This window comes from Scyliorhinus torazame, chromosome 4 (assembly GCF_047496885.1).
Source record: "Scyliorhinus torazame isolate Kashiwa2021f chromosome 4, sScyTor2.1, whole genome shotgun sequence".
In the NCBI taxonomy this organism is placed as follows: domain Eukaryota; kingdom Metazoa; phylum Chordata; class Chondrichthyes; order Carcharhiniformes; family Scyliorhinidae; genus Scyliorhinus; species Scyliorhinus torazame.
This window is the reverse complement of record NC_092710.1, coordinates 206,583,850-206,598,463: the sequence shown is the minus strand read 5'-3', so window position 1 is coordinate 206,598,463 and position 14,614 is coordinate 206,583,850.

Sequence of the window (14,614 nt, the reverse complement as noted above, 5' to 3'; positions counted from 1 at the left end):
CGAGTTTCCGCTTCCGGTATTAGTCGCCCCGTCTCCTCTCATCTTCCCCTGCCCCCCAACTTCCTCAGCACGTTGGTTCCGGCCTGGCGAAAAATCCCATCGGCAAAGCCGCTGGCTTAAAAGTTTCCTCACTCGTTGCTAAGTTTCAACCCGGATCGAAAGCCAATATTCTGGAAGAAAGTTGCGTCTTCAGTGCTTGCCCTCCACTCTGAAAACTACGTGCGGCTTTCAGATTGAACCATTGTCCGGGTGAAAGCAGCGACCAGAGGGCCGGAGTTTGCTGCTTGAATGGCGGAAAACTGCTTCATATGAGCAGGGGTGAACTCCGAGCGCCGGCGCCCTCCAGCGGCACCTGTTGTAACTGACCGCTGTCCCCGGACAAGACCTGTTGTCTGCCACACAGAGACTGAGTTATGCTCAAAATGTCTGAATATCTCTTTAGAATCCATCCCTACAGGGCACCAGATCTGGGTCAGGGTCCAAGGAAAACATTCAATCCTCATTACATATTTAAGTGGAAATTCAGGTTTCATAGAATCCCGACAGTGCAGGGGGAGGGAATTCGGCCAATCGAGTCTGGACTGACCCTTTGAATGAGCATTCTGCCTATGTCTACCTCGCCCTATCCCCATAACCTGCACATCCCTGGACACTAAGGGGCAATTTAGCATGCCCAGTCCACCTAACCTGCACATCTTTGGACTGAGAGGAAACTGGAGCACCTGATAGAAACCCAAGCAGATATGGGGAGAATGTACAAACACCATAGAGACAGTGACCCAAGGCAGGAATTGAACCCGGATCCCTGGTGCTGTAAGGCACCAGTGATAACCACATGCCATCATGTCGCACTCCTGCCAGTATTATTTATGGATGGCATTTTAAAAATGATTTTTCTTCTTTCGTGGTATGGTTAAACCAGCATTTATTGCCCATTCCTAATTGTGCGTGAGAAGGTGGTGTCGAGCTGCCTTCTTGAACTGCTGCAGTCCACGTGGTGATACCTACAGTACTGTTAGGGAGGGAGTGCCAGGATTTTGACCCAGCGAGAGTGAAGAGATCGTGATATAATTCCAAGTCAGAATGGTCTTTGCCTTTGGGGAAATTGGAGATGGTGGTGTTCCCATGCATCTGCAGGCCTTTTCCATCTCAAAGTCTCTGGTTTGGAAGGTTCTGTCAAAAGAGCCTTGGTGAATTGCTGCAGTGCTTTTTTTTATATGGTATGCACTTCTGGCACTGTCAAATGATGGAGTTAGTGAATGTTTAAGTTGGAGGATGGGTGCCAGTCAAGTGGGCTGCTTTGACCTGAATGGTGTCAAGATTCTACTAGAGTGTTGTTGGAGTTGCACTCATCCAGGGAGATGGAAAATATTCCATCATACTCCTGACTTGTGCCTTGGAGGTGCTGGACAGGCTTTGGGGAATCGGGGTAAGTTATTCACTGCTGAATTCCTAGCCTCTGACCTGCTCTTCTAGCCACCGTATTTATATGGCTAGTCCAATGCAGTTTTTGCTGAATAGTAACTCTCCGGGATGTTGATAATGGTAGATTTAGACATGGTAATGCCATTGAATTTCATGGAGAGGTGGTTGGAGATGGTCATTGTCTGACACTTTTCATCCCAAGCCTGAATGTTTTCCAGGTCTTGCTGCATATGAACAGGGGCCTGCTTCAGTACCTGAGGAGTTGCACAAGGTACTGAGCACGGCGCAATCACTAGCAAACATCCACACTCCTGCCGATTTCCATAGAATCTCTACAGTGCAGAAGGAGGCCATTTGGCCAATCCAGTCTGAACCGACCCTCTGAAAGAGCCCCCTACCTAGGCCCGCTTCCCTCCCCTATCCCCACTTAACCTGCTCAATCTTGGACACTAAGGAGCTATTCAGCACACCAATCCACCTAGCCTGCACCTCATTGGACTGTGGGAGGAAACTCAGGCAGACATGGAGAAAACTTGTAAACTCCACACACAGTCACCCAAGGCCAGAATCGAACCCAAGTTCCTGGCGCTGTGAAACAGCAGTGCTAACCACAGGAGGGAAAGTCATTTATGAAACAATTGAAGATGTTTGGGCCGAGGACACTAACCTGAGGAACTCCTGCAGTGTGTCTCAGGACTGAAATGATTGACACACCTCCTGCGGTTAACTAGAAAGGTTAAAGATAATATCAAGCTTAAAGAAAAAGCATATAATTGTACAAAGGTAGGTGGAAGGTCAGAAGATTGGACAGAGTATAAAGGACAGCAAAGGATGACTAAAAGATTAATGAGGGAAAATTGGGGTATGAAAAAATGCAAACCAGAAATATAAAAAGGAAGAGTTTCTATACGCACTTAAACAAGAAAAAAGTTAACAGGGTGTTGGTCCTAAAGAAAGTGAGTCTGGAGAATTGATATTGGAAAGAAGGAAATTGCAGCTGAATTGTACAGGTTCTACATCAGTCTTTACTATAAAGGATACAAGTAACACCCCAGAAGCAGCTACAAATCAGGAAATGGAAGAGTGGGAGGAACGTATGATGATTACAATCACCAGATAAGTGGTACTGAGTAAATTGTTTGAGCTGCGGACTGACAAGTGTCCAGATTCTAATGGACTCCATCCTAGGTTCTTAAAAATGAGATTGTTCATACATTGGTTTTAATTTTCTGAAATTCCCTAGGTTTGGGAAAGGTCCTATTATTTTGGAAGATCGCAAATGTAACTATTATTCAAAAAAGGAGGGAGAGAGAAAGTGGGAAACTACAGACAAGTTAGCTTACCATCTGTCTGCGTGGATTTCCTCCCACAGTCCAATGTTAGAAGCTCTTATTAGAAGCTAAAGCAGGGGACTTGGAAAAGTTCATGGTAATCAAGCAGAGTCAACATGGAAAGGGAAATTATGTTTCACCAATTTATTGGATTTCTTTGAAGGAGTCACATGTGCTTTAGATAAAGGGAAACATGTGGATGTACTGTACTCTTAATTTTCAAAAGGTATTTGATAAGATGCCACATCAAAATTTATTGTAGAATATAAAAGCTCATGGTGTAGGCATTAAAATATTGGCATGGATAGAAGATTAGCTGACTAACGGAAAGCAGAGATGAGGCATAAATTAGTCTTTTAGGTTGGCAAGATGTAATGAGTGGTATGTCACAGGGATCAGTGCTGGGTTCCTCAACTGTTTACAATTTATAAATTTACTTGGATGAATGGGATGATTGCCAAATTTGCTGATGACACAAAGATAGATAGAAAAGTAAGTTGTGAAGAGGACATAAGGAGGCTACAAAAAGATACAGATATTTTAAGTGAGTGGGCCATAATCAGGCAAATAGATTACAATGTGGGAAAATGTAAAATGGTCAATTTTGGCAGGAAGATTAAAAGGGAAGTGTATTATCTAAATGGTGAGAGATTGCAGAGCTCTGAGATGCAGAGGGTTAGTGTTCTAGTGCATGAATCACAAAAGCCTAGTATGCCGGTTCAGCAAATAATTAGGAAAGCTAATAGAATCACTTATTGCAAGGAGAATTGAATAAAAAAACAAGGAGGTTATGCTTCAGTTCTGCAGGGGACTAGTGAGACCACATTTGGAGTACTGTGTACAGTATTGGTCACCTTCTATGAGGAAGGATGTAAAAGCATTGGAATCAGTTCAGAGCAGGTTTACCATTGTAATAAAAACAGAAAATACTGGACAATCTCAGCAGGTCTGACAGCATCTGTGGAGAGAGAAGTATTTTTCATTCTTGTTTCAGATTCCAGCATCCGCAGTAATTTGTTTTTACCACCAGTGTAATTCTTGGAATGGGTGGGTTGTCTTTTAAAGAAAGGATGGACAGGTTAGGCTTGTATCCACTGTTTAAAAGAGTGTAAGATCCTGAGGGATCTTTACAGGGTAGATATGCAGAGGATGTTTTCTCTGTGAGAGAATCCAGAACTAGTGGCCACTGTTTAAGAATAAGGGGTCGCCCATTTAAAATGGAGATTAGTTGATTTTTTTTCTTCTTTTTTGTGTGTCTTTGGAATTCTCTTCCTGTAAAGGCTGTGGAAGCAGAATCTTTGAATATTTTTAAGGCAGAAGTGGATAGATTATTGCTAAGCAAGGGGTGATGGGTTATTGGTGGTAGGCGGGATGCAGATTTGAGGTTACTATCAATCACCCATCCATCTTATTAAATGGTGGAGCAGGCTCGAGGGGCTGAATGGCCTATTCTTATTCCTTGTTCCTATGTACAATGGCATGGCATGCTTGAGATGCACTGGGGATCATTTTGACTTTAGCTGATGGTGTAAAGTGAATTGGCAGCCCACTTTACAGTTCTCCCCATTTTATATTTCCATTTAAGCACAGTGCAATGAAAATAATCAGTTACTCCATAAACTATAGGAATGTGTACATGTATAAAACATGTGTGTGAATCTACGCTGACTTCATAAAAATAATGTAACTAAAATTGTACACTGACTTAATAAAATATTTTTGCATTTGCACCTATTTTTATATGGAACACCTTTGCGATAACAGCACTGCGGGTGTCCCTGCACCACATGGACTACAGTGGTTCAAAATGCATCTTCTCCAGGGCAATTAGGAATGGGCAATAAATGCTGGCCGAACAGCAAAGCCCACGTTCCATGAAAGAATAAAACAAAATGTAACGGGAGTGAGGGGGGGGGGGGGCATCAGGAGGAGGGAGTGCTGGAGAGGGGAATGGGTTGGTTATTTGGTTGGTTATGGGGAGGGGTGGTGGGGGGAGGGATGCTGACATGGGTGTGGCTCTGGTGGATGGGGAGGAATGGTGGCGGACATCTTGGGGTGGGCCCGGAAATCTGTGAGACGTGAGCCGGAGGGAGCTGGCTAAAGAAGGGTTATGACTGATCAGCAGGGAATGGTGGTCAGGGAGCGTGTGAAAGTTAAATGGACCGATTGAACACATTTGAGGAGTTTGAAGGCAGACGTTTTGCTACGTTGTGTTCCTTCAGGAGACACACCTGAAGCTGGGTGATCAGACAAGACTGAGGAAGGGATGGGTGGACAGTTGTTCCACTCAGGATTGGACATGAAGAAGAGGCCATCGAGGTTGGCAGTATATGACACCCGGGGCAGATATCTGATGGTTAGTGGGAAGCGGGATGGGGTGCCTGTGGTGGTGAATGTTTATGTCCCAAATTGGGACACCGTGGACTTCATGAGGCGGTTATTAGGGAAGATCCCGGATCTGAACATGCTCTGGTTGATAATGGGGAACGATTTTAACATGGTTCTGGATCCAAGGTTGGACCGGCCGTGCCCCAGGTCGTTGAAGGTCTCGACGGTGGCGAGGGAGTCAAGGGAATTCATGAACCATATGGGTGGGGGCGGGTCAGACCCGCGGAGGTTTTGGAGGCCAAGGCCAAAGGTGTTCTCGTATTTTTCGCATTTGGATCGGCTGTACTCCCGGATTGACGTTTTGTAATGGATAGGGTGCTGTTGGCCAATTTGGAGTATTCAGCGATCGTGGTCTCTGACCACGTACCATACGGAGTGGATTTGCATGTGGTATAGGGGGAGTCGAGGAAAGAGGGATACCCCGCCCCCCCCCCCCCACCACCACATTATCGCAGACATCCATTTTGTTGATTTTAAAGAAGGATAAGGGCCCTGAGCAATGAACATAGAACATTACAGCGCAGTACAGGCCCTTCGGCCCTCGATGTTGCGCCGACCTGTGAAACCACTCTAAAGCCCATCTACACTATTCCTCTATCGTCCATATGTCTATCCAATGACCATTTGAATGTCCTTAGCGTTGGCGAGTCCACTACTGTTGCAGACAGAGCATTCCACGCCCTTACTACTCTACCTCTGACATCTGTCCTATATCTATCTCCCCTCAATTTAAAGCTATGTCCCCTCGTGCTAGACATCACCATCCGAGGAAAAAGGCTCTCACTGTCCACAATCCTCTGATCATCTTGTATGCCTCAAATTTAGTCACCTCTTAACCTTGTTCTCTCTAACGAAAACAGCCTCAAGTCCCTCAGCCTTCCCTCATAAGATCTTCCCTCCATACCAGACAACATTCTGGTAAATCTCCTCTGCACCCTTTCCAATGCTTCCACATCCTTCCTACAATGCGGCGACCAGAATTGCACGCAATACTCCAAATGCGGCCGCACCAGAGTTTTGTACAGCTGCAACATGACCTCATGGCTCCGAAACTCAATCCCTCTACCAATAAAAGCTAACACACCATACGCCTTCTTAACAACCCTCTCAACCTGGGTGGCAACTTTCAGGGATCTATGTACATGGACACCGAGATCTCTCTGCTCATCAACTCCACCGACTTTAGTGTCATCTGCTAATTTACTCACCCATCCTTCTACGCCCTCGTCCAGGTCATTTATAAAAATGACAAACAGCAGTGGCCCCAAAACAGATCCTTGTGGTACACCACTAGTAACATGACTCCAGTCTGAACATTTCCCATCAACCACCACCCTTTGTCTTCTACCAGCTAGCCAATTTCTGATCCAAACTGCTAAATCTCCCTGAATCCCATGCCTCCGTATTTTCTGCAGTAGTCTACCGTGGGGAACTTTATCAAACACTTTACTGAAATCCATATACACTACATCAACTGCTTTACCCTCATCCACCTGTTTGGTCACCTTCTCAAAGAACTCAATAAGGTTTGTGAGGCACAACCTACCCTTCACAAAACCGTGTTGACTATCTCTAATCAAATTATTCCTTTCCAGATGATTATACATCTTATCTCTTATAAACCTTTCCAAGACTTTGCCCACAACAGAAGTAAGGCTCACTGGTCTATAGTTACCGGGGTTGTCTCTTGACTCCCCTTCTTGAACAAGGGGACAACATTTGTATCCTCCAGTCTTATGGCACTATTCCTGTAGACAAAGATGACTTAAAGATCAAAGGCTCAGCAATCTCCTTCCTAGCTTCCCAGAGAATCCTAAGATAAATCCCATCTAGCCCAGGGGACTTATCTATTTTCACACTTTCCAGAATTGCTAACACCTCCTCCTTATGAACCTCAAGCCCTTCTAGTCTAGTTGCCTGAATCTCAGTATTCTCCTCGACAACATTGTCTTTTTCCTGTGTGAATACTGACAAAAAAATATTCATTTAGCACCTCTCCTATCTCCTCGGACTCCACGCACAACTTCCCACTACTGTCCTTGACTGGCCCTACTCTTACCCTAGTCATTCTTTTATTCCTGACATATCTATAGAAAGCTTTAGGGTTATCCTTGATCCTACCTGCCAAAGACTTCTCATGTCCCCTCCTGGCTCTTCTTAGCTCTCTCTTTAGGTCCTTCCTAGCTAACTTGTAACTCTTGAGCGTGCTAACTGAACCTTCATGTCTTATCTTTACATAAGCCTCCTTCTTCCTCTTGACAAGTATTTTGACTGCTTTAGTAAACCACGGTTCCCTCGCTCGACCACTTCCTCGCTGCCTGACAGGTACATACTTATCAAGGACACGCAGTAGCTGTTCCTTGAACAAGCTCCACATTTCTATTGTGCCCATCCCCTGCAGTTTTCCTCTCCATCCGATGCATCCTAAGACTTGACTCATCACATCATAATTGCCTTTCCCCCAGATATAGCACTTGCCCTGCTGTATATACCTATCCCTTTCCATCACTAAAGTAAACGTAATCGAATTGTGGTCACTATCACCAAAGTGCTCACCTACCTCCAAATCTAACACCTGTCCTGGTTCATTACCCAGTACCAAATCCAATATGGCCTCGCCTCTTGTTGGCCTATCTACATACTGTGTCAGGAAACACTCCTGCACACATTGGACTAAAGCGGACCCATCTAAAGTACTCGAGCTATTGCGTTTCCAGTCAATATTTGGAAAGTTAAGGTCCCCCTTAACAACTACCCTGTTGCTTTCGCTCCTATCCAGAATCATCTTTGCAATCCTTTCCTCTACATCTCTGGAACTTTTCAGAGGCCTATAGAAACCCCCTAACAGGGTGACCTCTCCTTTCCTGTTTCTAACCTCAGCCCATACTACCTCAGTAGACGCGTCCTCATCAAACGTCCTTTCTACGACCGTAATACTGTCTTTGACTAACAATGCAACCTCACCCCCTCTTTTACCACCTTTGCTGAGCTTACTGAAATATCTAAACCCGGCACGTGCAACAACCATTCCTGTCCCTGCTCTATCCATGTCTCCGAAATGGCCACAACATCGAAGTCCCAGGTACCGACCCATGCCGCAAGTTCACCCACCTTATTCCGGATGCTCCTGGCATTGAAGAAGACACACTTTAAACCACCTTCCTGCCTGCCGGTACACTCCTGCAACTTTGAAACCTTACTCATGACCTCACTACTCTCAACCTCCTGTATACTGGAGCTACAATTCAGGTTCCCAATCCCCTGCTGAATTAGTTTAAACCCTCCCGAAGAGCATTAGCAAATTCCGCCCCCCCCCCCCAGGATATTGGTACCCCTCTGGTCCAGATGTAGACCATCCCGTTTGTAGAGGTCCCACCTACCCCAGAATGAGCCCCAATTATCCAAAAATCTGAAACCTTCCCTCCTGCATCATCCCTGTAGCCACGTGTTCAACTCCTCTCCCTATTCCTTGTCCACACTATTCCAGTATGGGTAGTCCTGCCCGATTTCACTGTTAAATGTGGATGATAGGAGCTTGCATCGCGTATAGAGGACTGTGTGCCGGGGGTGATAGGAGAGGATCAGGCGGGGTTTGTGAAGGGGTGGCAGCCACAAATGTGTGCAGGTTTCTCAATGTTACTACGATGGCCTTGAAGGGGCAGGCGGTAGAGGTGTTGGTGGCAATGGATGCACAGAAGCCTTTTGATCGGGTTGAGTGGGCGTATTTGTTGGAGGTGCTGGGTCGGTTCAGGTTTGGCCAGGGCTTCATGGATTGGGTTCGATTGCTGTATAGGGTGCTGATGGCTAGTGTCCGGACAGATGACCAGGATGAGTTTGGGGTACTTTGGGTTGAATTGGGAGATGAGGCAGAGGTGCCCGTTATCCCCTTTGCTTTTTGTTCTGGCGATAGAGCCATTGGCAATGGTGATCAGGGCTTCGAGGGGTTGGAGAGGGATTTAGCGGGGAGGAGTGTTATATTACCACGATTGGTAATATGTTGTATTCTTTGTCTTTTCTTCCAGAATGACCCGATATAGTGATGATATATATCAAAAGATTGAAACAAAACTAATTTATTGTTACACTACTAATTAAATGAAGTTTCTACACTCTACTGAGCTACAGATGATAATGAATGATATTGAATCTGTCTTACAGTATTCAATATTCTATCTAGTCACTAGCTACACTATGATCTAACCTCGTTCTATCTCTAATTAACATTCACTCTGCTCTAAGCTTCACCTTGTGCTTTTCACCATGCTTCTCCCAGAATTCCCTGAGAGGCTGTCTTAAATACAGAGAAGTAATAACGCCCTCTGGTGTTTGATTTACACAGAGATGTAATTATTAACCCTTCACTAACGTGACTATATACATATCATTACAGGGTCAAGCACAGAGTCTCGTACGCAGATGATCTTCTGCTACACATCTCGGACCTGGTAGGGAGTTTTGATAGGAATATGGAGATCCTGAGGGAATCTAGCTGTTTCTCGGGGTACAAATTGAGCATGGGAAAAAGTGACGTGTTCCTGATTAATACAGGAGAGGACGCTAGGGGAGTTGCCTTTCTGAGTAGTGGAGCCAGGCCCAGCTGCATAAATTGAATTTGGCGTGACTGGTGGAGGGTATGAAGTTGGACTTTAAGAGGTGGGATGTGTTGCCTTTGACACTGGCTGGACGTGTGCAGATGATGAAAATGATGGTGCTGACCAAGTTCCTGTTTGTGTTCCAGAACTTTGTCATGTTTGCTCCCAAATCCTTTTTTAGTAAGGTGAATGTGATAATTTCAGGATTCATGTATGCAGGGAAGACCCAATTGCAGAGGAGGGTGTTCTTGCAGAGGAGACGGTGGGAGGGGGGGGGCTGGCATTGCCGAGCTTGTTGAATTACTACTGGACCGCAAACATCGCAATGGACATGAAATGGGCGGTGGAGGAAGGGTCGGTTTGGGGCGGATGGAGGCAGCGCATGAAGGGGGACGAATCTGAGGGCTGTTGTTGTTGCCCCTTCTGTTCTCGCCGACCCGGTTTCCATGAGCCCGGAGGTGGTCTCAGTGTTGTGAGTCTGGAACCAGTACAGGCAATATCTCGGGTTGGAAGGCATTGTGGGCGCCGATAAATGAGAATCATAGGTTTGTGCCGGCAGGGCTGGATGAGAGGTTCTGAGCGTGGCAGCAGGTAGGGATAGAGTATTTCAGGGACTTGTTTCTGGGAGATAGGTTTGCAGGCCTGGAAGAGCTTGAGGAAACATAACAGTTGCCTCAGGGGAATGGGTTCAGGTATCTGCAGGTGAGGGTCTTGTGGGAGAGGTGCCACCTTTCCAGGGCTGCCACTTCCAGTGCTACATGATAAGTTGCTTTCCGAAGATGACATTGCGCAGGGGAGAGGGGCAGACATTTATGGAGAGCTGATGGAGAGGGAGGGCGTGCTGGAGGAGATCAGGTGTAAATGGGAGGAGGAGCTGGGTGGGAAGGTGAGGGCCGGGCTGTGGAAGGAAGCCCTGCAGAGGGTGAATGCATCTTTGTCGTGTGCGAAGTTTAAAAAAAATATATATATATTTATTCAAATTTTTCAACAAATTTTCAACAACCCCCCCCCTCCAGCAAGAGGAAAGAAACAAGAACACAACAAACAGAAATTATACATTGGATTTCCCCAGTATACAATAACCCCACATATAACAGTGAAAAGCACAAATAGGGGGGAAAAAACCACCTTAACCCAAACGCCACCCCAAAAGAAACCCCCCCACCCTCCCCCCCACCCGCCCCTGGGCTGCTGCTGACCTCCTCCTAACGCTCCCCGAGATAGTCTAGGAATGGTTGCCACCGCCTGAGGAACCCCTGCACAGACCCTCGCAAGGCAAACTTTATCCTCTCCAGCTTGATGAACCCTGCCGTGTCATTGATCCAAACTTCCACAATAGGGGGCTTCGAATCTTTCCATAGTAGCAAACTCCTCCGCCGGGCTACCAGGGACGCAAAGGCCAGAATACCGGCCTCTCTCGCCTCTTGCACTCCCGGCTCGTCCGATACCCCAAATAATGCGAATCCCCAGCTCGGCTTGACCCGGGCGTTCACCACCTTGGACATATTCCTCGCAAAACCCCTCTAAAACCCATCTAGTGCCGGGCACGACCAATACATATGGATGTGATTTGCTGGGCCCCCCGAGCACCTCCCACATCTGTCCTCCACTCCAAAGAATCTACTCAACCTCACCCCTGCCATATGCGCTCTGTGAGTAACTTGAACTGTATTAGGCTGAGCCTGGTGCAAGAGGAGGAAGAATTAACCCTACTCAGGGCATCAGCCCACAGACCCTCATCTATCTCCTCCCCAAGCTCCTCCTCCCACTTGCCCTTTAACTCCTCCACCGAGGCCTCCTCCTCTTCCTGCAGCTCCTGGTAAATCGGCGAAACCGTGCCTTCTTCAACCCATACACCCGAAATCACCCTGTCCTGAATCCCACGTGCCGGAAGTAGCTGGAATTCCCTCACCTGCCGCCTCACAAACGCCCTCACTTGTATGTACCTGAAAGCGTTTCCCGGGGGTAGCCCAAACTTCTCCTCCAGCTCCCCTTGGCTCGCAAACATCCCATCGATGAACAGGTCCCCCATTCTTCTAATCCCTGCCCGATGCCAGCTCCGAAACCCCCCATCCATCCTTCCCAGGACGAACCGATGGTTCTCCCGAATCGGGGACCAAACCGAGGCTCCCACCTCGCCCTTGTGTCGCCTCCACTGCCCCCAGATCTTCAGCGTCACCGCCACCACCGGACTCGTGGTGTACCTTGTCGGCGAGAGCAGCAGCGGTGCCGTCACCAGCGCCCTCAGGCTTGTGCCCACACAGGACGCCATCACTAGCCTCTTCCACGCCGCCCCCTCTCCCTCCATTACCCACTTACGGATCATCGCCACATTGGCTGCCCAATAATAGCCACACAAATTCGGCAGTGCCAGCCCCCCCCCCCCCCCTGTCCCTGCTACGCTCCAGAAACACCCTCTTCACCCTCGGGGTCTTATTCGCCCACACAAATCCCATGATGTTCCTGCTTACCCGTTTGAAAAAGGCCTTGGGGATCAAAATGGGAAGGCACTGGAACACAAAGAGAAACCTCGGAAAGGACCGTCATTTTGACCGACTGCACCCTACCCGCTAGTGAGAGCGGCAGCATATCCCATTTTTTAAAATCCTCCTCCATCTGCTCCACCAGCCGCGTCAAATTGAGCTTATGCAGGGCCCCCCAACTCCTGGCTACTTGGAAAGCTCCTTTCCGCCCTCTTCAGCTCATCTATCCCCCTTCCCTGGTCCATGAATGCACCACAAAGAGCTCACTATTCCCTACGTTGAGTCCCCAAACTCCCTAAGGATCCGCATGACCTCCGCCATCCCCTCTACTGGATCCGCAACAAACAACAACAGGTCATCGGCATACAATGACACCCAGTGTTCCTCTCCCTCCCGAACCAATCCCCTCCATTTCCTGGACTTCCTCAGTGCCATGGCCAGCGGATCAATTGCCAGTGCAAACAACAAGGGGGATAAGGGGCACCCCTGCCTCGACCCCCGGTACAGCCGAAAGTACTCCGACCTCCGCCGGTTTGTAGCCACACTCGCCACCGGGGCTCTATACAGCAGCCTGACCCAACTGATGAACCCCTCCCCGAACCCAAACCTCCGCAACACTTCCCAAAGGTACTCCCACTCCACCCGATCAAAGGCGTTCTCTGCGTCCATAGCTGCCACTACCTCCGCTTCCCCCTCCACCGAGGGCATCATAATCACATTGAGGAGCCTCCGCACATTTGTATTTAGCTGCCTACCTTTCACAAATCCTGTCTCGTCCTCATGAATCACCCCCGGGAAACAGTCTTCAATTCTCATAGCCAGCACCTTCGCCAGCAACTTAGCGTCAACATTGAGGAACGAGATCGGTCTATACGACCCACATTGCAATGGATCCTTGTCCCACTTCAAGATCAAAGAAATCAGCGCCCTGGACATTGTCAGGGGCAAGGTCCCCTCCTCCCTCGCCTTATTAAAAGTCCTCAATAGCAACGGGCCCAGCAGGTCCACGTATTTCCTGTAAAATTCAACCGGGCCTTCCCCGCCTGCATGTTCCCCAGTCCTTTAACCAGCTCCTCCAGCCCAATCGGCGCCCCCAAACCAGCCACCTGCTCTTCCTCCACAATCAGGAACCTCAGCTGATCGGGGAATCGTCGCATCCCCTCCTCCCCGCTGGGGGCTCAGACCTGTACAGATCCCCATAAAAGTCCCTAAATACCTTGTTTATTCTCACCGCACTCTGCACCATATTTCCCCCTCTATCCCTAACTCCACCAATCTCCCTCGCTGCCTCCCTCTTACGAAGCTGATTTGCCAGCATTCCGACTCGCCTTCTCCCCATACTCATACGCTGCCCCTTGCGCTTCCCTCCTCTGTGCCTCTGCTTTCCCCGTGGTCATCAGGTCGAATTCAGTCTGGAGGTTCCGTCGGGGGTCTCTGCATAACTCCTGTCCACCCTTAAAATCTCCCCCACCAACCTCTCCCTCTCCCTCCCCTCTCTCTTCTCCCTGTGGGCCCTAATGGAGATTAGCTCTCCCCTGACCGCCGCCTTCAACGCCTCCCAGACTACCCCCACCTGCACCTCCCCGTTGTCGTTGGCCTCCAAGTATCTTTCAATACAACCCCGCACCCGCCCGCACACCCTCTCATCTGCCAACAGTCCCACAGCGGGCGCTGGTCCCTCTTCACCCCCAACTCTAGCTCCACCCAATGCGGGGCGTGGTCCGAGATGGCTATGGCCGAATATTCCGTTCCCTCCACTTTCGGGATTAGCGCCGTACTCAAAATGAAAAGATCTATCCGGGAGTAGGCTCTATGGACGTGGGAAAGAAGGAAGATTCCCTGGCCTGCAGCCTGGCAAACCTCTATGGATCCACTCCCCCCATCTGGTCCATAAATCCCCTGAGCACCTTGGCCGCAGCCGGCCTCCTACCCGTCCTGGACCTAGAACGGTCCAGTGCTGGGTCCAGCACCGTGTTGAAGTCCCCCCCCCCGCATTATCAAGTTTCCTACCTCCAGATCCGGAATCCGACCCAGCATGCGTTTCATAAATCCGTCATCATCCCAATTCGGGGCATATACGTTCACCAGTACCACCCGCACTCCCTGCAACCTACCACTCACCATCACATATCGACCTCCATTAACCGCTACAATATTCATTGCCTCAAACGACACCCGCTTCCCCACCAGTATTGCAACCCCTCTGTTCTTCGCATCCAGCCCTGAATGAAAGGGATGGGTACCACCCGCGTCCCCTGCAACCTACCATTCAACATCACGTATCGACCTCCATTATCCGCCACAATATTCATCGCCTCAAACAACACCCGCTTCCCCACCAGTATCGCAACCCCTCTGTTCTTCGCATCCAGCCCCGAATGGAATACCTGTCCTA